This window comes from Chrysemys picta, chromosome 6 (genome assembly GCF_011386835.1).
Source record: "Chrysemys picta bellii isolate R12L10 chromosome 6, ASM1138683v2, whole genome shotgun sequence".
NCBI classification, from domain to species: Eukaryota; Metazoa; Chordata; order Testudines; family Emydidae; genus Chrysemys; species Chrysemys picta.
The window spans coordinates 18,984,202-19,006,314 of record NC_088796.1 but is presented as its reverse complement, the minus strand read 5'-3'; positions in this window follow the sequence as shown (position 1 = coordinate 19,006,314).

Genomic DNA, 22,113 nt, shown 5'->3' with positions numbered 1-22,113 from the left:
TAGAACCAACTATTTTATTCCTAATGTAAGCACCTTTGTAGTCTAATGAATAGTGGCAGTATTTGTGAAGGGACACCACTGATATCAAGGCCAGTAGCACAAGCCTCATCCAATTTAGCTATTATTTTATTTTATTTTTATTTCTTATTTGTCTTAACATAGCACCTATGAACTCTAGTCATGGACCAGGACCCCATTGTGCTAGGAGCTGTACAAACACAAAATTAAAAGATGGTCCCTGCCCCAAGGAGCTTACAATCTAAGTATAAGACAAGAGGTACCAAATGGATACAGACAGACTGAGGTGTATAAAAAAAGTAAAGATACAATATTTTTCAGCATGCTAGGCAGTGGGCTCAACACACCAGCAACCTAGGCAACATGGTAAAGGAGTGTTTTGAGGAGGGCTGTGAAGGTAGTGAGGTAGCTTTGTGGATATTCACGAGGAGCACCTCTCAAGCATGTGGGGCAGCATAGAAAAAAGCACTAAGGTGCTTTTTTGAAAATTTAATAAATGGTCAGTGGAGGCTGGCATCATGATCCAATCGGAGCTGAGCACCGGCAACTTGATAGCAATCTCTTTACCTCAGGCTACCAGCTTTGAAGAAGACATGAGCACATGCACTAGGGCAATGTCTTACACTCACCTGTAGACAAGCTTGTCCTGAATATCTGAGGCCTTCAGGAGTTCAAGTTTCATCTTGGGTGCCATTTGCAATGCACCATGACAGCCTACATACAAACACTGCATTACACTGCCTGGGACTTGCAGCACCAAAAATGCAGGCCCTTGTTACTTGAGCTAAAGGAAGACTCCTTTAGGTGTGAAAATCATTGCAGGTTCTGCAATCTGTGGGGTCTCCTACTGGAAATGGACCCAATGAAGCACCCAACTCATTGTATTGCACTAGTAATAGCAGAAAATGGCCTTTGTGCTGTACCAAAATAGATAAGATATCCCTGGTATGTGACTTAAGCAAACATCTCCAGATCCAGAACAAAAATTGATTATTTGCCTCTTACACCAGAATACTTTAAATTTTGTTGGAAAAAAAAGCAATGCATGCCCATGTCACTAGGTTTCATATTCAATATGTTTAAATCCTGTAGGATGCAGAGTTAGCCATTCCTTCCTTCCCAAGTTAATCATGTTTCTGAGAGTTCATTTGCAAAGTATTATAAGATGTATTAGAGCTAAGATGTGAAACAATTATCTAACGGGTGCATTTGAATCATAAAGTATAGAAATTGTGATGCACTAACAACAATTTCCTTTGGGCCTTATTTCACGCTGAATAGTACCTTACTTGACAAGTGGCCCATCGACGGGACTACTCATGGAGGAATGTACTAAGCACTGTGAGTAAGAATATTACAATCTGACTCTTTGTATTTCTTAGGCTTGGTTACTCCCTTCTTCACCGGTCTGGCCAAACGAACCTATGCTATTAAGCTAACATACCTGTTTGCTTATGTCTCAGTTCATGTGCTGTTTTTGTCTCATGCTATGGTTCATTATTATTATTTATTATTATTATTATTATTCACTCATAACCTCTGAAGGTTTTTATTTATTGTTCTCTGTAATAGAACAGTGCCTCCATTAATGCTCTCTATTTTTAATGCCTTCCTTAATAATATGTTTTCATGAAAGCCCTTTTATTACAGATGGATGTGACCATAATTACTGGATGTATTATAATGTTATTTTTGAAATTCTATGATGCAAAACTGTAGGCCTTTTTGTTTATTTATTTATATATTTATTTTGAGGTGGTGTTTTGGGAAAAAAACACCAAAGCGCAAATTCGTACATTTTTCTTTTAGAGGTGAATCATAGGCAATTAACAGGAACACTTCTAATTAACTGACATAATTAAAAAACTAATAATGTTTAACATTATTGTTTTATACAATGACATTAGCTTTAACAGCCTAGCAACACATCAAGACTTCATTTACATAGTCACTGAGTATATTATTTATTCCTGGTTTCTTTGGTAACCAAATTGACAATAGGAACAGCAGTGTGAATTCCTAAATTGTTTTGCCATATAGTTTCATAATTTATGCCATTGGCAGTAATTGTAATGTCTGTATAATTTCCTTTTAATTATCAACTAATGAAATTTACATTCATTTGGGTAAAAAACAAATATTCACATTCAACTTTCAATCACCTGTCCAAGTTTTCATTCAGTTTGCTGATGTTTGGTACCTTATATTTATTTATATTTTAAATGTCAAACTGTGAAAGATGTATTGAAATCTCTTTGATTATTATTGATTGGAGGACTATTGATTACTGTATATATTTCTATGGCACTCTTCTGCCTTCAAAGTTTTAGAAGATGCTTCTTTCAGAAAAGAAGAGATACTACTGGCTTTTCCACATTAAACTCTAAGGATCTTAAGTGGAATTAATTCCGTAAACTTTAATTGCAGAATAATCTCTGCCTGTTCCCTTATCTCTTGATTTATTACATGCATTTATTTCTAGTTTGAAAAATTCTCATCAGTTTCCCAGGGAATTAATTTAGATTTCCAAAAAGAAAAAAAGAAAAAGAAAAAAAAAAGGGGGGGGGAGGAAATTGCTTCTAAATTCAAATTAAGATGCTAATTACAATAATTATTTCATGAAATTATATAGAAACTTTATCCAAATGAGTATAGTTATTTTGGAAAAAAATTGATTTGCAAATAATCTTAATTGAACTCAACTTTTGAATGGAACAACGCTTCAATTCAGTTTCTCTTAAATAATGACACTTGGGGAAAAGCAGAATAGACCTATTAATCTGCTTTTAGGCCCCGATTCTGCAAACACAAGCCTTTAAAGCACATACCTAGGTATCTGCAGGATCAGAAACTTACACTGATGCAACCCCATTGAAGCCAAAGGTATTCCATCTGTGTAACTAAGTTGAGAATTTGTCCAGGTGGACCAAATTCTTTGCCTGGTGCAAGCTCATTGTTGCATCAGGAATTGATTTGGCTGACTATGTTTAGTGGGCATAAGTGGCAGGGTCATCTCAGGCAAGATGCCAGTGAGACAAGTGAAACTACTGAATTTAGTGAGACCAGTGACTCAGTGGGCCAGGTTCTGGGAAACTCCCAGAAGCAACTTGTTAAAATGTTGAAAGGAAAATTAAGATAATTTCCCTGATTCTGGTGGAGTTGCCAGTTCCTCACCCTTTTTCTCTCTGCAACAGGTTAAAGGGGAGAGTGACTTTTAGTGAAAGCCCCTGGATGCAATGCTGGCAGCACACCAGTGAATGGCCTACATATCAAGTGAGTAGTAAAGTCCATTATTGCCAATTGCCTTTAAGCGATTAGAACATAGATTTGATGTGAATCCATATGAGACAAATTAAATCAATTAGCGGATAATCTAGGCCAATCCTTGATGTGAATCACTCATTGTTTGTGTGGGTTTTTTTTTTTTTTTTTTGTCAAACATGAGTCTTGCACATAGAACCTATTAAACCTTTTTGATTAAAAAAGGAAAGCTTGACAATAATAATTGCTAATGTGCTGTGTCCCTTGACAGATGATGTCTGTTGCCGTTACTGTGCTGAAGACTGAATCCAAACCAAGATTTATGCATGGCTCCCCAAAATAGAACAATCTACGTATTTAAGGGGCCAGGAAAAGCCCCTTAAAAGCCCCTTTTTTACAGTAAAAAACCACAGTAAAATAACTAAAGAAGAGCCACCGTGGCTTAACAACCATGTAAAAGAAGCAGTGAGAGATAAAAAGACTTCCTTTAAAAAGTGGAAGTCAAATCCTAGTAAGGCAAATAGAAAGGAGCATAAACGCTGCCAAATTAAGTGCAAGAATGTAATAAGAAAAGCCAAAGAGGAGTTTGAAGAATGGCTAGCCAAAAACTCCAAAGGTAATAACAAAATGTTTTTTAAGTACATCAGAAGCAGGAAGCCTGCTAAACAACCAGTGGGGCCCCTTGATGATCGAGATACAAAAGGAGCGCTTAAAGATGACAAAGTCATTGCGGAGAAACTAAATGGATTCTTTGCTTCAGTCTTCACAGCTGAGGATGTTAGGGAGATTCCCAAACCTGAGTTGGCTTTTGTAGGTGACAAATCTGAGGAATTGTCATGGATTGAAGTGTCACGAGAGGAGGTTTTGGAATTAATTGATAAACTTAACATTAACAAGTCACTGGGACCAGATGGCATTCACCCAAGAGTTCTGAAAGAACTCAAATGTGAAGTTGCGGAACTGTTAACTAAGGTTTGTAACCTGTCCTTTAAATCGGCTTCTGTACCCAATGACTGGAAGTTAGCTAATGTAACGCCAATATTTAAAAAGGGCTCTAGAGGTGATCCCAGCAATTACAGACCGGTAAGTCTAACGTCCGTACCGGGCAAATTAGTCGAAACAATAGTTAAGAATAAAATTGTCCGACACATAGAAAAACATAAACTGTTGAGCAATAGTCAACATGGTTTCTGTAAAGGGAAATTGTGTCTTACTAATCTATTAGAATTCTTTGAAGGGGTCAACAAACATGTGGACAAGGGGGATCCAGTGGACATAGTGTACTTAGATTTCCAGAAAGCCTTTGACGAGGTCCCTCACCAAAGGCTGTTACGTAAATTAAGCTGCCATGGGATAAAAGGGAAGGTCCTTTCATGGATTGAGAACTGGTTAAAAGACAGGGAACAAAGGGTAGGAATTAATGGTAAATTCTCAGAATGGAGAGGGGTAACTAGTGGTTTTCCCCAAGGGTCAGTCCTCGGACCGATCCTATTCAACTTATTCATAAATGATCTGGAGAAAGGGGTAAACAGTGAGGTGGCAAAGTTTGCAGATGATACTAAACTGCTAAAGATAGTTAAGTCCAAAGCAGACTGTGAAGAACTTCAAAAAGATCTCACAAAACTAAGTGATTGGGCAACAAAATGGCAAATGAAATTTAATGTGGATAAATGTAAAGTAATGCACATTGGAAAAAATATACATACAATATGATGGGGGCTAATTTAGCTACAAGTCAGGAAAAAGATCTTGGAGTCATCGTGAATAGTTCTCTGAAAATGTCCACGTAGTGTGCAGAGGCGGTCAAAAAAGCAAACAGGATGTTAGGAATCATTAAAAAGGGAATAGAGAATAAGACTGAGAATATATTATTGACCTTATATAAATCGATGGTACGCCCTCATCTCGAATACTGCGTACAGATGTGGTCTCCTCATCTCAAAAAAGATATACCGGCACTAGAAAAGGTTCAGAAAAGGGCAACTAAAATGATTAAGGGTTTGGAACCGGTCCCATATGAGGAGAGATTAAAGAGGCTAGGACTCTAGCTTGGAAAAGAGGAGACTAAGGGGGGATATGATAGAGCTATATAAAATCATGAGTGATGTGGAGAAAGTGGATAAGGAAAAGTTATTTACTTATTCCCATAATACAAGAACTAGGGGTCATCAAATGAAATTAATAGGCAGCAGGTTTAAAACAAATAAAAGGAAGTTCTTCTTCACTCAGCGCACAGTCAACTTGTGGAACTCCTTACCTGAGGAGGTTGTGAAGGCTAGGACTATAACAGAGTTTAAAAGAGAACTGGATACATTCATGGTGGTTAAGTCCATTAATGGCTATTAGCCAGGACGGGTAAGGAATGGTGTCCCTAGCCTCTGTCTGTCAGAGGGTGGAGATGGACGACAGGAGAGAGATCACTTGATCATTGCCTGTTAGGTTCACTCCCTCTGGGGCACCTGGCATTGGCCACTGTCGGTAGACAGGATACTGGGCTAGATGGACCTTTGGTCTGACCCGTACGGCCTTTCTTATGTTCTTATGTACTGAAAAAGGTAGCTGCATCTGCATACTCTTTTGTAGCTATTTTGATATTTTTTACGAACTATAAAAGAGCATCCATCCACATAAAAATATACTAAATAAACAGACCTATCAGTTCCTCCAGATCAAATCAAATGCACTGTGGCAAGAGAAATGTATTGACCACATACACAGTCCTCAGAGTCCCACACCCAGCCCACCCAGCATTCATCTGCCTATGGGCAAGGGAGAAAAGGTGGGTCTTGCAATGCACCTTGAAAGCTGATCTACATGGTCAGTTATGGATCTAGGTAGGAAGCATGTTCCAAGGATCTGGGAACACAATGGTCCCTATCTATCACCCTGATCCATGTTGAGAAAACTTTATTCTGCAAATTTTTCTCTCATAACCTGATTCCTTCACCCTGACTCCCACTGAGTAGTTTCCTTACTTTGCAAGTAGTCGCCTGCAGAATGGGTACTATTCAATGTGAAGCCAAGTCCTAGAACTGGGGTTTGGGGGAAAATAGTCCTATGCAGAAGGAGTTTCAAAGTTTTTAATATGATCACAGTGTTCTGAGCTCTGCTTTGTAAGGGCTGCTTCAACCATTGTTGACACGCGATCTTGTGAAGGACCTATTTGTTGGGATACCATTAAAATAAAAAAAAATCCCAAGGCCTAAAAACCAGAGCACCTAAAAATTGTAACAGGAAAAACTTTGGACTTTGAATAAAATAAATATTCCCTGACAAATTTGTGTTTGCAGAATATAAGAAATGTTGACTTTAAAGAATCCTAGTGTGTTCTTCAAAATCCCCCTCCTAATAGATTAAGGGGGAGAGTAATATACACATACTGATCTACAGTAGAACCTCAGAGCTACAAACACCAGAGTTAAGTACTGACCAGTCAACCACACACCTTATTTGGAACTGGAAGGAGGCAATCAGGCAGCAGCAGAGACAAAAAAATAAAATAAATAAAAAAAATACCCCCCTCCCCCCAAAAAATGCAAATACAGTACAGTACTGTGTTAAACGTAAATTACTAAAAAAAAAAAAAAAAAAAAAGGGAAAGCAGCATCTTTCTTCTGCATTGTAAAGTTTCAAAGCTGTATTAAGTCAATATTCGGTTGTAAATTTTTGAAAGAAACAATCATAATGTTTTGTTCAGAGTTCTGAACATTTCAGCGTTACGAACAACCTCCATTCCCAAGGTGTTCGTACCTCTGAGGTTCTACTGTATAACATGAAATGAAGAATTTCTAATGATAACATTAAACGCTTTATTAGTTATATTATTAATACGTTGTAATTATGGATAGTGAGTAAGTATATACATAAGGTAACATGCTGGCCAAGGGTTCACCTAGCATAAGTGTATTTTTGTTTGTTTGTTAATTTCTCTTTGAAAAAAATTGCTGATTTATTTTAAATGATATTGTTGGCAAGCTATGTAACATGTTGTTTTGGAAGATGTAAGAAAGAGGTACAAACATGTAATGATCAACAAAAACTTCCTTTTTCTGGGAAACTGAGAAACCAGGTGTCCAGGGCAACATGACCCAGAAATTGCAAATTCAGCAGAGAAAATTTGGACATTAGGAGATTAAAGCTTGCGCATACGTAATGTAAAGGTTATGTAAAAATAAATGGGTAATGTTTTGAATGGTGATTGGAGGGAAATTAGGTAATGGAGAATGGGAAAATGTTTAAGAGTACGTGTCAAATGGGCTCCCAAACTGGAAACTGAAGAAGGATCCTGAAGGATCAGACCAGGAGAACAGGTAAGGTGATGGCTATCCTGGAGGTGCCCCAGTATACAGTAACTTGGGCCCGTTTACCTATTCCGTCTTGTCTGTTATTACTTGTCTGACATGAATGTATATCCAGATATTGCAAGTGACAATAATTCTGTCTGAAATTGTATTAAATAAAGGCAAATTAAGCTTAAATTGGGTAGATGCGTGACTCAGTTTCCCACTTTACACTCCCAACATAATAGCCTGCAAGCTCCTTAAAATAAAAGGAATGGGGCACTTTTAAGAAATGAACATCTGTGATCAAACGAATTATACTCAGTGAACAGCAATGGAGATCCACGTCTGGGTCCACTGAGCAGCATTTCTGTAGCAGTTGAAAATTCATTTCATTTCATTATCTGAACGGTTCAAGCACCCCAGTTTGGATCAGAGAAATCTTCTTAAATCTGCAGGAAACCCATTTACCCCTGCTGAGGCTGCAGCTTCCTTTCTTTTATTTAGGTAGAGTTGTCTTGCTTACTCACTCTGGCAGATAGATATATATATAAGATTTGTATCGAGGAGAAAAGGAACATTTGCTGAAATCTGCAGTGAATAGGAGCTGTATTATTACCCTTTTCTGTTTTATTGAAGTCTGTTTCAAGGCTACTTTACTGATCTCTCATCTGTTACAAATACAGTTCTTGATACATTAGGAGGCAGAGAGCTGTCTCTGAGGTGATGCAGTGTAGAACAAAGAGAACAGCATCTGCCCTCTGAGATTTTACTAATGAAGGAAGTTGTGGTATCGTTAACTCAGAAAGAAAAAAATGCAGCCATCAATGTGGAATTTAGGGAGAAATTAATGCATGAAATGTTTGTAGCTGCATAGGTCCTGCTTAGTTCACCTGCACAGATCAATGCTCTGCTCTCCACTCCACACTGCAAATCTTGACCTAGATGCAGCTCTCGGTTACGTAGGTGTAAATTCACAGTAACTTCACTGACGTCAATGGATTTATTCCAGATTTGCACCGATATAAATAAGATTACAATATTGCATGTGCTGCACCCATTATGAATATTGAGCTCCCACAAGTGTTGAATATGTAATAGGTTTCCACAGTCTGAGTCAACATCTCAGCCCTGGTACAGCTGTATAAATCCAGCCTGACTGCATTACCCTCAGTGGAACAGAATTGGATATCTGTGGTGTCACCTGCAGCAGCGACCTTTGTGGCCTGAAAGGTATTCTACATTTTGTATTGAGGTTACCCTCAAATAAATAACTAAATGTAACCCTTCTGCCAATGGCGTCAGCAGCAACTAGGTCCTTATTTTAGGGGATTCTCTATCATTTCTTAATGTTTTTTTACTTGAGCCCCCACCCACTAATCTGGGAACCTATAAGCATTCTGGGCACCTTTGCTAGGCAGATCTCTATCCACTCGCGAGCACAAAGGTTTAAACAAACAAACTTTATTGGGGGGAGGAAAGAAAAGGAAAGGCTTGGTTGAACTGGGACAAGTATTTTCAGTGTCGCACCTTCCACCACCATTTACCTCGGGGTGCATAATTCACACTTCCTAACAACTGGGACCTAGAATGGCTGATGCAGTTTGTTCTGCCTACCAGGCTCCCACTCTCAGTTCATGGGTCCCCAACTTCCTCACTTACAGCTTATAGTTCCAGGAGTCCAGGAAAATCATGGTCCCCATTTTGTAGGCAGCTCTGGGGCTCCACCACGTGTCCTCCTATAATGATTTCACCAGCTAGGACAGGGGGGACTCACCTGCATCACTAGGCTGATGTAGACAATTGCTATGAATTTCTCTTCTCCCACTATAGTGCATGCAACTGATCTCCCTCTGCTGCTCGCCTGCTGGAAGCTGTGGCCCAGGGGTGAATCCAACCGCTGTCTTGCTCTGCCTGCTGTCAGGTGACCAGAACTGCTGCTCGGGTCTGACCGCTGTTTTCCACTAGCTAAGACAACCGGGACCTCTGGTGAGCTCTGCGGTAATTATAGCTCTTAACTCTGCTCTTTCAGATTTGAGGTGATCAGTAGCCTTAAGAACTCTTCAAAGTCCCCACCCTCCAGAGAGGTATTCCCAGCAGCAAGCCACGAATGTGCAGTCTTTCTTCTTTCATTTCCTAGCTCTGTGCAGGTCCTCTTACTCACCTTGGCAAACAGCAGTATTTTTTATCAGGGTGATTCTATACCTAGTCATTGCCCAGGCGTTGCCCAGCAGAATAATCTCCAAAGTATAATATGTCATCATACCCCAAACTACCTGCAGTTCATAGGTAAATAAGGTACTGACTCACTCAGTCGACTCCCCTTAGTCTCCAGTGGATGCCATAAAAGAGCTCACTCAATCATTTCCCTTCTATCATAGGTTTCAGGCTACACAGCTTAAATAAAGTTGAGATGATACATACACACATGGAATAATGTACTGAGTCCAATTATTGCAATCAAGGGCAGACCAACGTGTTCCAGAGAGGAATTTCCATATGGGAATATGTTTCATGAGTCAGATTGAGTGAACTATAAGTCCCTCTTGAAATCTTTTTCCAGATCTGGGCTCCAATGGGTTCCAATTATGTAGGAGAAGAATCCTAGGCTATTAGGCATTTCCAGGTTATTTTGTGACCTTGGACAAATCACTTAAGACTTGATATTCAAAACACCAGACCATGCTGACTTCTAATTTCTGCATGCATATGGCCAGTAAGACACACAAAAGAGAGGGAGTTTGAGAGACAGAAGAAGAAGGGAAGAAAATAATAAAAGGGAGAAAGAAAAGAAGAAAAAGGGAAAATGCTACAAAGGTGTAAATGGGAGATAGTAGGAGAGAACAATGGAAAAGATTAAAGAATGGCGAGGAGAAGATAATCTTCCTATGTGTGGGGAGATGGACGAGTTGACCTCTTGATGTCCCTTCCAGCCCTACATTTCTACAATTCTATGGACATTAAGTGTGTGTGTGTGTATGTGTGTGTGTGTGTGTGTGTGTGTGTGTGTGTGTGTGGCATTCTTACAGTGTTGTTTGTATTTCCCTGTCAGCAAGGGAAGGGTTGGTGTAGGGTTGGAGAGGGAAGAGTATGGTAGACCCACCTCAACATATTTAAACACAAAAGGTAACTCTTTTGGCCTATCAAAATGTGTGCATGTGTGTGTGTAGAGGAGTGGCTATATGTCACAGGTAAAGAGGAATATTGGGGTCAGTCTAATCACTGCCTGAAATGAACATACAGAGATGGGGGTGAGGGGCATACTACTATATTCTTTTTTCCAACCCCGGCACTGTTTTGGAGATTAGGGCCACTGTTCAGTCCAAGAAAGCAGTAATGAAATTTGTGTCTGTCCATCTGTTACGTTGGCCTCTATCTTTCATGGAGTGTGTCTGTGCATGTGTTTCTGTATCTGTAAAACAAGAGTGAGAAAGAGAAGTGTTCGCCCCAAAAATGCTACATTAAGGGAACACTTTGGCTGTACAATTAAGTACTCAAAAATAAGAAAATGCCAACGTTGATCTCAACTCAGCCCCCTTTTACATAAATATGATGATAGAGTGTGAGCTTTTCAGAGAAGGGACCATCCTTCTTGTGTGCATGGAAAGCACCTAGGAGTCAGTGAGTGCATCATAAGATACTGTGGAAGCAGAGAAAGAACTGACAGGAAGGGGATGCAATGCATGACAGTTCTTTCTCTGCTTCCACAATACACAGATGTAGTTGTAGTACTGTATTTACACAGCATACTACCGATGAAGCACCTGAAATTGCAAACGCCTATGGACATACTTAACCTTAGTCTTGTCAGTAGCCCCGGTAAAGTCAGTTCTTGGTTTCAGGAAGTTCAAGTTTCACTGTTGTCAGTACTAGATTTCAGGCAGTTCTACGCAGAGCGAGGTGATCAGGCTGATATTTTGATGTGTTGTATTGAGACAGTACTAATGTAATGCAAGAATTGTGGAAAACGTTTGGTAAATGGTAAATAGTAGTGCATGAATATTCTGAAATCCTGACTAGACATTTCCAAAAGTAGCACGCTGCGAATGACAATATTGCACAAACTTCCTGGTTATTGTAAGATAATTGATAAGGTCAAATCTTTCCTTATATTCAGTTAAAACATTTTGAAAGAAATAAGAGGCATTTTTTATTGAAAAAAAATCAATTAAAAATTTCACATTTTAGGTCTAATAGTTTGGAACAAAGCCGGCTGAAGACCCTGCACATACTGATGCTATTATCTGCCAAAGCATGAAATAAAATTCAGCAATGAAGTAACCAGCATAGGCCAGGACCCTACAAATACTTAAACATGTCTTATTTTTATTACTATTTAATCATTGGGAATATTCATGGTAGTAAAGTTAATCACATATGTACGTGTTTGCAGGAATGGAAACACAGAGAAAACCAACACGGAAAAAAAATGTTTAAAGAAAACGGAACCAGTTAAAGCTGTTTCTCCCCAGCACATCCTATTTCACAGCTTTCTCTCTTAGCACAGCCCATATTCAGTTTAAAGGAAAACTGATTTCATTTACTAGGACTCTGGGTAGGCAGAAGAGTTTCAGAAATATTGCACCTGCACAGACTCAAGATTTGGCATATTTATATGGAAAATGAATCCTGGCAAAAGTTGGAGACAACAAATGGTCTTGCTTAAAATGTTGTGGGAGGGAGGAACATAACACCCTTCTTCTGATTGTACCCACATCAGTGCTAGGTGGTTTGGATTGACACTTGGGCCACCTGACCAGGAGTAACATTGTATGACACCCATAACACAATGGATTTGATGCATTGCAGGTGGGTAAATGCACAAATTCACTGGAGACAGAAGTGCACATGATTCCATTAGTCTTTAATGGACTTGGCCTTGCTTATCTCATCAATGAATTTGCCCTCCTGGAGCAAAGAGTCTGACTGGATAGTGTTCCACAGCTACTTTTCTGTGACTAAAACTTTCTATCTAATGATGTACCTCCTTGCCTTTTGTAGAAACAACACTAGGTGGCAATATATTGTCATATTACTGGCATGTTACTCTCCAAATGCAGCTCATGCAGCTATCATTAAAGACTATCTGACTGAAGAATGAGGGCTGCATTGATTCTTACAAATGGTATTTAAAGCAAGGGGGACTGTATTATTCTGGAAAGACTCTTTACACCTTCCAACTGTCCCACCAAGATAGGATACTTAGTTTTAGCTATCTGTGAGTATTCATTTAATGTTACCTTTTCATATTTGGGGTCTGTTTCTTTCTAGGTAAATACCACACACCCCACTATGCAAGGTCACTGCAGATAGAGGCCCTTGATTTAAAAAATGGTCTGAATCACTAACATGGCTTCTCAACCCTCAGGCCACTGATTTCAATGAGCTTTGAATCAAGCCTCAAGAAACCACCCGAAGTATATACCTAAATCTATTAAGTGAAATTGTAGCACCATTAAACTCAATGGGAGAACTCCCATTCACTCCAATGGGCCCAGGATTTCAGTCAGTGAGCACTATTCTGCTCCTATTAGAAGCAGAACGGATCTTTGTTGGACCCTGGAGGGGTCACATACACGGCAAACCGTTTATTACAATTCACTTTCAGTTACAATGAATTACATGATGGCACATTGGGAGGTAACAACGTAACTGGCCTTGACTGCCTCCCATTAAAACCACATATAAATTCAAGGTAACTGTCAACTTTACTGGAGTGAGTTCAACCTCTGGAAATAAGGACTTTAATTGAACACTGATCATCAGCTAAAAATGACGAATCCTTTCAGAAATCATTTCAGACCACAAGCCACCTAACAGTGTTTAGCAGCTGCTCTTTGTCTTTCTGGAGCCTAGAGATAAATTGCACAGAGACTGAATCAGTTTTCTAAGCCAAAATTAGTTGGTCCTTTCGAGTCCTATGATCAATTTTATATTGCTCAACTATAATTATGGTCTTTGAAATTCTGGTACATATATTTCTTTCTCACACTCTGTATTTGCTTTACTGTCCACCTTAGACTATCCTACCTTCTTATATGTTGGTGCCCAGTACTGTGTTCTGGCCTCGCTCTGATCCTCCAGCTGTGTCCATACTCTTAAGAAGAATAGCTGAATAGCAAAATATTGACTCTGAATAGAGTGATCTCATCTTTAATTATAATAACAGTTATTTTACATGAAAATATTCATTTGGGGCAAGCATGACACTTGCCAAATGTTATTGAACAGAGGGTAAGAGGACTTTAGATACCCCCACTGCCACTTCATGGGTTAATCACATCAGCACAGGTAAGACAGAAACCTCTGCAAGGCTGCTACTTGAATTCCTGAGTAGCGGTGGGAAATGGGTAGAGAGGCTTAACCTTCTGCCATCCAATGTGCCAGTAGATCTAAGCTGGTGGGGAGGAGGAAACCAACTGTGCTGGTAAAGGGAGAGCTGAAATTATTTTCCTCGTGAAATAGGATGGAGAAATGAACCAAATTGTGACTCTGAGTCACAATTTGTTCCCTGGCCTGCTCCTTTACTCCAGCTTTCGGGACAAGAAGTTTTTGAAAGTATGTGTGAGGTTGGGAAAGTTAGAGAATGAGCAAGAAAGAGCAAGAGATTCATGTTTCCAGCTTTTTAGTTTTGTTAAGCTTTTGGCTATAATGGTAACTGATCAGGTTACAAGTAAATGTCACCCTGGTAGTTTGTCAAAATCAGGCTGCTGTAAAATCAAAGCAGAACATTTCAGCAAAGGGAGTATGTATGATCAGCAATCATGTGTCAATGCCTAACCTCTTGCTATCACAACTCCACCAATCATTCACACAGACATACTGTAATCTCATTTCCACCTCTGAGCATTCAAGGTATTGTTAGTCACAAGTAATTATTTGTAGAAATAGTAAGTATTATATCCTGGATGTACACCTTAAACAGGCTCAGATGTTGTTTTGATCAGGGGGCTGGGGCACATGATTTAGGAGGAGAGGCTGAGGGACCTGGGGTTATTATAGAAGAGAAGAGTGAGGGGGGATTTGATAGCAGCCTTCAATTACCTGAAGGGGGTTCCAAAGAGGACGGAGCTCGGCTGTTCTCAGTGGTGGCAGAGGACAGAACAAGGAGCAATGGTCTCAAGTTGCAGTGGGGGAGGTCTAGGTTGGATATTGGGAAACGTTATTTCACTAGGAGGATGGTGAAGCACTGGAATGGGTTACCTAGGGAGGTGGTGGAATCTCCATCCTTGGAGCTTTTTAAGGCCCGGCTTGACAAAGCCTTGGCTTGGATGATTTAGTTGCTGTTAGTCCTGCTTTGAGTGGGGATTGGACTAGATGACCTCCTGAGGTCTCTTCCAACCCTAATATTCTATGATTCTTCCCCCTTTCTTAAACTTGGCCTCTAACTTCTTCAGTCTTTGAAACTGCACTAGATTATTGATATTTTGGATTCCTTACTTCCTCACCTTCCCAAATGAAATTCTCAATCTTCCCTTTCTATGTGTGCAAACAGAAAAAAAATCATTTCAGTTTCCAGGGGGTGGCAGGTGACTATTTTGAGCCTACAGAACTTCCCCAGCCTGAAATCAAAGATGCGTCTTTTATACTGGCAGGTGAAAAATAATGAAAAAGCACCAAAAATGGTTCTGTTACAGTTTAAAACAAATCTTAACTTATGCTGCACATATCAATATGGAATAATGAAATCAATACAGCCACATTATCTTCCAAATTAACACGGCATAACACTGTGCCAGAAAGATGTAGGGCCTGATCCAAAACCCTTTGAAGTTAATCAGGGCCTTAACTTTGCCAGTTATTATTCAGTATTTGATGTCATAGTCTGGTTACAAAAAGGGCACAGGGCTAGGTAAACGATAGGACCATGAAGTCCATGGAAAAAAGAACATGCCCTCTCTGCCTATAGAGAAAATGTGATTAAACTGAACCTCAGGTTGTTTAGTTCAATTTTTGCATTGATGGGTGCTGTTGCACAAAAAGAAAAGCTTCACCGGTGTTATGGTAATGGTACGCATCATGCTGCCACCTCCATCTTATCCATGGGCAAATTACAACTGTGTCATGTCCCATAGGTCATCCTTTCTAATTACACAAAGTGCTATCCTTCTACTGTGCATCTGTCTGCTGAAAATGTTGGGAAAGGAACAATTCCCCACAGTGCCATGTGCAATTCTCCTATAACATTGTAACTGTGTATTTGCCGTAAGAGCTGAGAAATGCATGTATTCTACATACTTGGACACGTATCACATTATAGATTTTAAAAATATAAGTGGTAGCACAGCCATTTAAAACATATTTACCAACATCTTTCAAATGAAAGACTAGGGTTCTGTTTTTAGCACATGTATCATCATTCACATGAATTATTACAACTCTTTTCACACTGGTAAAAGATGAAAAATTACTATCTATTTGTGGATCAGTAACTTTATTTCTCAAAGATGATCGTGTGGTGGCCTCAGTGGTTCCCAGCCAGGAACAGTCAAAGAAGAAACTGCTCCAGGTTTCATGAGCCCAGTGATTTTGGGAGCATAGTCAGCACAGTGTATCACCACGGTTATATCAACAGACCGGGCTTGATAGCATTTTCTGACACAAGGTCAAAAAAGAAAAAAGCAGGAGTTGCCACATTTAGGATCAAAATGTGTCTCTCATTATGTGCCCAATAAAAACACCAAGTGACAAGAATATAGACCATGAGTCAAACCATCAAGAGCCAGAGATATAAATGTCCATTACTTGGTCCATTGCTTATGGCAAAAGCGGCAAGTCTTAACGCTACAGAAACTGAGCAGAGAACTTTCACCTTCAGAATCAGACATAAGGGCTAATGGCACATTTTTCAAAACTAGCTAAAATTTTGGGATGCTTTGAGTTTGGGGGCCCAATATAAGCCCCTGGGCTTGATCTGCAGAGGTGCTGAGCACTCACAATCAAACAACTTCAATAGGAGCTGCAGGAGCTCATCACCTCTGAAAATGAGGTCCAAGATACTTCAAGTTGGGTACCCAAAGATGGAGGCATTCAAAGTTAGTGACCACTTCCTACCAATTTCCCAAACTCAGCCCTGGTGAAAGTGATTGCTACTCTGCTGATGCCACACTATGACTGGGTTTTTTTTAACCTTTAGAACCTGATTCTGATTTCAATCACAGCGGTGTATTTCAAGAGTAATTGGATTGAAGTCAATGGAAATCACCGTATAAAACTGATGTAACTGAGATCAGAATGGGGCCCTTAGACTCTACAGAAGCTGAGCCATGAAATTTGGAAATCTGACATCTTGCCTGGCTAAACCCCACAATGTTTTGCATCTTGTTGCTTTTTTGATGCTTTGTCCAAGAGATGCAATTTGATACTGTTGAAACAGTTGGAAGCAATGGCACATCAAAAGATTAAATGGCAGAAATGCAATCACTTCACAAATGCAGAATTAAATGAGAGTCTTACATTTTCAGGAACTTTCCCCCATTACTACAAGAACCCAGATTGGTCAGGACTCTTTCTGTCATTTTTACAGTACAGTTTTGTAACCCTAAGTTTCTGAAAAGTAGAATGAACTGATCTTAGCCACAGTAACTTGGGGCTCAATTTTGAATGAACAGCTTGATTTTACAAAATCAATCTCCAAAGCAGCAGCTGTAGGAAGGGGACAAAGAGACTGATATGGATCGTGGACCAGTCTAGTGGGAAGCAAATGAACAGAAGGGAATTTACCGACTGCTTCCAAGGCAGATCATCAGTTCACCGAAACCACTCAAGCAAGTTGTTGGTGAGTGATTGGTTTGGGGAATTCATTATTCATGTATGTTAACAGCCCTGTGAGAGCAAATAATATAATTTTTTTTTGATATAAATTCATCAAATCAAACGGACTCTATAAGTACAATGTTTCACTTCTGAGGTTTATTTTATCGAAAAATTCAAGGTTAGAGGTTAGATAGTATCCCCGGAACACTTTGAAGGCAAGACGGTGTCATTTAAAACGTACTCTGACCCTGATCTTGCAATCTGATATGCACAGGCTGACTAGTCCAGCTAGGGACAGCCCCATAGGCTTTGCTAAAGCCCCATATGGGCATAGGAGTTCATCTGTGTGTGGAGCCCTATCAAAGTCAAATGGAGGGGTCTGCCCATGCAGATCTGGTTGCACCACTTGGGCCAATATTTGCATGTATAAATCACAGGCAAAATCCTGGCCCCACTGAAGTCAAAGGCAAAATTCCCATTGACTTCAATGGGTCCCACATGCTTGCAAGTTTTCTTCTGATCAGAATGAAATTATTGTCATCTAGGGACCAACAGTGCAAATACACAGGCGAGTAACTTTATTTACATGAGTAAAATCATGGTTTGCAGGATTGGGCTCCTAAACAGAAGACTCAGCCCACATAGAGTAGCTGCATTTAGCTTCATCATCATAATTTATCAAGCCAGAGCTTGAATCCAGAGTTTCTATCACCAAACAACCTAAATATCGCACCTTTTCACTGAGGACTACTGGGTTTCTGTGTAGTGCCTTTAAGATTTATATGTCTATTATATTCATTCACATCAACAAGTCTGAATGATTTCATACATGAAAAAGTAGTAAACCTACATTTCAGTCCTAAGTAAAGTTTCGTGGAGGAGGGTTTTTTTTTTTTTCGGAATTGATGAACCCATTTCTAGTCATAATCCTACATTTTTGTTCCAACTTTTACTAAGAATATTGTAAATATTAATCCAGTGTTAGGGTAACTCAGGGCAGAATTCAAACAGACATGACCCTTTGGCTCAAGTGGTCAGCCAGAATTTAAGGCTACCCTGCTAGGGTAGTTTCTGTTATGAGGAGAAATCAGTAATGTGACACAGATATATTCTTGGTGTAATCTTGTTTATTTACAAAAATGTACAAAGGGTCCCATTTGTCTGAACACAGTAGAAACAAAGCATAGCAGGCAGTTTTCTTGCTCAGGAATTCCTAGGTCTGCCATTCGTGTGAGCTCTGTGCCCAAGAAGCAGCTCTGTTTCTTTGCTTCCTCTCATGGTCATGATTAAAACTCCTTCTCTAGGCTTTTCTGCTTCCAGCACACACAGGCTACAAACAAATATCCTAGCCCTTGTGTTTGCAACCAGGGAAACCTCTCAGGCCACATAGCTTATCTCTGACTTGTCATGTGGTCTAGTGCCTTGGGTGGTAGCCTCCATTGTTTGCAGCTCTCTTTACTACATAGAGGGATTTCATTGCATCTTCTGTTGAGGCTGAAGGAGGGTGCTGGATGCAGCCATTGGCTTTATCAAGGTCTATGATTGTCTTCAGAACCAAGACTCCACTGATGGCAGCCATTAACACCTTTCAGAATAGCAATTCTTTTAGGATTCCTTCTAATGTAGATCAATCTAGGAAGTTTCTGAAAGTTCAAAAAACAAAAATCACTTGTTATTTTTTCGTATGTTTTGTCCCTTTATTAGTACTTCTTCCTCCTCAATAGATAGAGACCCTTCTAGGAGCCTTACACATACATGACATGAATAGTTCCATTGCCTTCAGGGGGTCAACCCACATAAGAGCCATCAATGTGAATAAGGGTTTGCAAAACTGTGTCCTTTATGGCTCTCTCTAAACTGCAAGTCATTCAAATAAATGTAAATAAAATAAAAAATATTCTGAGAAAATTACATATTTACGAAGTGCTTCATCATGTTTTTGCATGTTCTTGAGTAGTTTTATCATTTCTCATTGGACACTATTGGCAAAATATTTCCTGGCCTGAGCACACATTGAAAACAATGAGAAGATGTGATAGGCACATTAGATCAAAGATGAAAGTGTCTGCAGAAACAAAGGATAGTCAGTCCTACACATATGTGAAAAGTGTTTCAGTGCTGGTTCAGATACATAAATTAAACTATCCAACCAGTTGGCTATGGGTTGGTTGAAAAAATGGAAGTAAAATACCATGACTTATAGATATAGGAACAGTAGGAGAATGCAGCTGTTTCCTTCTAGCTCAAGCTCTTTCAATGGCCTCTATGGAACAGTACAAGACTCTGCTGAAGATTTATAGACACTTGAATCCCTAAAAAGGATTCTGCTAATACCCTTCCCTAAATGTAGACAAGTACTTGTGTGTTTTGGAATTATCTCATATTTTCCAAACTAGCTTAGCATATCTAACTTCATAACATTCATCTAGCACATCTAACTCTTCATGTATTTTTGGCAGCTCAGTACAGTGACTTTGGCCCCAATACAGTAAAGCACTCACATGCTTACCTTTAAGCTTGTGAGTAATCCTAGCAAAATAAGTGGGACTACTCATATGCTTAAAGTTAAGCATGTTGTTTGCTGGACTGATGCCTTTCTTGCTTCATTCAGCCATAAGGAAGACATTTAAACATTAAAAAAAAGAACAAAAGGCAGATTTAAGAAGAGTATAAAATCAGTAAAGAAGAGTATAAAATGCAGAGTATGCTGTAAGCTAATTCATAGATTATTTTTTCATTTGTCTATTCCAAAATGTTCTAGAGGCTGGCGAAAAATAAAGACTAAGAACCACCTAACCAGACAATTCAGGACGCAAACTTTATTTGGTAGCAGGAGAGGAGAATGTGTTTGAATCAGTTGTTAGCTTACCAGGTCTTCTCCTTGGCCAAAAAGGATTTGCCTTGGGATATTCTTCTTTAGCATTAGGCTACGAGAATTATTTTAATGTCCAAAACAAGAGCTACATTTGCTGTGAAGAAATTCAGTGACTATGATGACCAAAATTTTCAAAAGAGCCTAGTGATTTTGGGTGTCTCCATTTTTGGGTGTCTAATTTGAGACATCATAAAGGGGCCTGATTTTAGAACAGTATCCTTTAAGGCATCTTAAATTTGGCAACCAAAAACAGAGGGCACCCAAAAACACTAGTCACTTGTGAATATTACTTAAGCCCTTATGTTTTCCTGCATAGTTTGTTGATTGAGTGCTTTCAACAAGGCACATATGGGGAATAGCTGCCATATTCTTCACTATGCATGGGCATCAGCCCTGGGTGACTCATATTCGTTGCTTCTTTGGTTTTGCACCATGATCTGCTACAAATTAATGTGCACTTGAATTTCCCTGAAGTTTTTCTTTTCCCTTACAGTACTGTGAATTCTCTTTGTTTCATTATACTTTACAGCTGTTTTATATAAATACACCTCTACCCCGATATACCGCGACCCGATATAACGCGGTAAAGCAGCGCTTCAGGAGGGCGGGGCTGCGCACTTCGGCAGATCAAAGCAAGTTTGATATAACGTGGTTTCACCTATAACGCAGTAAGATTTTTTTGGCTCCCGAGGACAGCGTTATATCGAGGTAGAGGTGTAGTTTAAATTATATTATGAGACAATTACATAATTGTTTTGATTAGATAAATTGTTGCAAACATTTTTCATTGAGTTCCAACATTCGGTACTTAACACGTCTGATACGCCATCACATTTACATAGCTCTCTTTAGAGTGCAAATCAGTGGGAGAAGTGGTCTCTAAAACTTAATGTCCAGTGTCAAGAGCCAATCGTGCATCAGGGAGCATGTTGCTTCAGCTATTGTCCACTGGTGAATGGGCCATAACCAGTGGGTATATTTTAGAGAACCCCTAGATTGCTTTGAAGTATCTCAGGCCTGGCATGGGAAGGGTCCCAGAATCAGAGATCTGCAGCACCTACTTCCCATTGCGCAGCAGATATAGGGCCCTATAACTCTTAGGAGGCTACTAGGCATGCTAGGGAGGAAAGGAAGACCAGGTCTTCATCTGAAACTGAAGGTTACACTCCTATTAACAAAAGCAGATGGGAAAATGTGCACCTGGCCCTGACTGCCACTCCACATCTAGCACCAGTGTTGGGTCTGCACATTGAGATTCAGACACAATGGACATAAGCCATCAATTGAGGGTGCCTGATTTGAATTGAGCTTCACCCAGCTAGCTCTCATGCAAATCCCTATGTCCTGTATGTGGTTGGTCATCCCCATGAAAGATCATTGGAAAGGACAGGAGCCCTAATCAATAAGGTAATGTGTCTTAGATGTCAACCCCTTGGATTGCATTTGCCCAGACAAGGAAGCAGATAGACAATTTCAATATTTTGAAGAGCCATCAGTGTAATAGGATGAGAATATTTCGAAAAAGAAAAGTAAATTTTTGTGGGATTGTCTGTTTATTAACAATGGGCCAAATTCATCCCTGTTGTAATCCTCTGATTTAACTTCAATTAATTAAAGTGAGATTATCAGTCACTTATACAAAGCACAAATATTTGCCCCATTTACCAATAAGAAACATCCAGAGAGGTGCCCACTTAGTCAGGAGTAAGCAGACTTTTTCTGACATGATTAATGGCTTTTTAAATTGGGATGCCTTTTATACAATACAGGAAGAATCAGGACTTCATTCTTCGGTTAGCATTATGTTTTCTGTGTAGGCAGGATCAGAAGAACTCTGCAGCCTTTTCAGTCTCACCCAAGCTACCCATGCAACAAAATTCTTATCTTAAAAAAGACATTGACAGGAACAGTACTGTATAATTA